We start from the raw sequence: 2,155 nt of genomic DNA on the forward strand, positions 1-2,155 counted from the left end.
CTTTAGGGTGGGGATAATCTATAAAAACATCTCTCCATATGAGGGAAGAACACGCTTGTTTCTCCTTGCACATGACTGGACACATAGCACTTCTGACAGCAGGTGTGGAGGGGTTTTCCCCAACCAGGTGATTCTCTGTGATACTAACTGGGTGTCCGATGATTCAGTTCAACTCTGACAGTAACAGAGTTACCTCAGACCCCTCAGACGAAGGGCTCAGTGTCCCAAGACCCATCCCCAACAAATGCCAATCACAGGTTCCAGGCGCTCACGTTCCCCATAAGTCCTTTCCAACTCGGCTAAAGATCGGAGGTGCCCACAACCTCCCATCTTTGGGTTTACTTGCTAGAAGATCTCACAGGACTCAGGGAAACACATCTATGAGTTCATTTTATAATAAAGGGTATGATCAAGGATACAGCCAGCCAGCCAGATGAAGAGACGCACAGGATCAGGTCCATAGGTCCCTGAGTGTAGGCAGTTCTATCCCTGGGGAGTTGAGATGTAGCCTGTCAGTACACGGATGGGTTCACTAACCTGGTAGCTCTCTGAACCTCTTTCTATTGGCATTTTTATGGAGACTTCATCACATTTGTTGTCGTTCAGTTGCTAAGTTGTGTCTGATTCCCTGCAACCCTATGGGCTACAATATACCAGGCTTCCCTGTCCTTCACTATCTCCCAGAGCTTGCTCAAACTCATGTCCATTGAGTCGGTGATGCCATCCAACCATCTCATCCTCTGTCATCCCCTTCTCCTGCCTTCATTCTTTCCAGCATCAAGGCCTTTTCCAATGAGCTGGTTCTTCACAACAGGTGGCCAAAATATTGGAGTTTCAGCATCAGTCCTTCCAATGAATATTCAGGGTTGATTTCCCTTAGGATTAACTGGTTTGATCTCCTTGCTGTCCAAGGGACTCCCAAGCGTCTTCTCCAGCCCCACAGTTTGAAAGGATTTCATCACATAGGCCCGGTCAATCATTAACTCCAATTCTAGCCCCGATTCCCTCTACATGAGCAAAGGACTGAAAGTTCCAAGCTTCTAATCAAAGCCTGGATCTTCCAGTGACTAGACTCCCCTCCAGAAGCCCATTCAGAATGGCCTCATTCAAAACAAAAGATATTGCTAACACCCTGGAGATCCCAAGGGGTTTAGGAGCTCTGCTTGAGGAACTGGAGTCAAAGACCAAACAGAACAAAAGATGCTGCCAGGGCCTTATCACTTTGGAAATTACAGAAGATTTAGAAGACCCATGTCAGGAACCACAGGGCAGAGATCAATATGGATCTTTTCTGTTATTTCACAGCATATAAACCACAGGATCTAACATATAAAGGCTTAGAAATCAGATTGAATTATGCTATTTATAGTTCAACAATATGACTTTCATAACCTAAGTAGCCAGTGGGTACCAAATAAAGGCTGAGTGCTGTGAAGGCTACAAAGGAGAATACTGCATATGGGGACTCAGTCACTCAGTCGTGTCCGACTCTTTGTGACCCCATGAACTGTAGCCCACCAGGCTCCTCTGTCCGTGGGATTCTCCAGGCAGGAATACTGGAGTGGGTTGCCATTTCCTTCTCCAGGGGATCTTCCCTACCCAGGGGTGGAACCAGTGTCTCCTGCACTACACAGATTCTTTACCACTGAGTCACCGGGGGAGCTCCAAACTATGGTGGAGACAGTATCAAAATTCAAGACATGCCCAGCCTGGGGGAACAGAGACATGCTTGGTTGCTCGTGCACCTGTTGGCCCACTGGGATCCTGAGCATTTAAGCACAGATTTGTGTTTTTCTCCACCTCTGAAAGTAAGGAGGAGGGAGGCTCAAGTGTGGTGGCAGGTCAGCTAGCTCTGTAAAACAGGAATAACTCCCTGAAGTGGGAGGGGTGATGACGCCAGTGTTCACTCTGGAAATAACCAGGGGTAGTGTGTGCACAGGTCACCAGATGATGGTTCCAATGCCAAGAGGAAGTCCCTGCACTCAGAGCTGCAGAAGCATGGGGACGGTCCACTGATTACAACATGCCCTTGAGAAGGCATCAGGCTGTGGGTGGGAGGTCGAGGCAGAGGGGCCGGCGATCAAGACCGGATGGACGTGGGAGGAGACAGGAAGCCTCTGCAAGGCGCCGGAGGCACAGACAGGAAGGACCCTCC

General features: G+C 48.9%; 1 protein-coding gene across 1 annotated transcript in view; it reads right to left on the reverse strand.

The window, feature by feature from the left end:
• Nucleotides 1–2,155, reverse strand: part of ADAM12 (ADAM metallopeptidase domain 12) — a 414,517-nt gene that overhangs the window by 241,651 nt on the left and 170,711 nt on the right. The gene's annotated exons all lie outside the window — the stretch shown is intronic.

The sequence above is a fragment of the Moschus berezovskii genome, chromosome 12 (genome assembly GCF_049115385.1).
Source record: "Moschus berezovskii isolate FMDL1 chromosome 12, NW_MosBer_1.0, whole genome shotgun sequence".
NCBI classification, from domain to species: Eukaryota; Metazoa; Chordata; class Mammalia; order Artiodactyla; family Moschidae; genus Moschus; species Moschus berezovskii.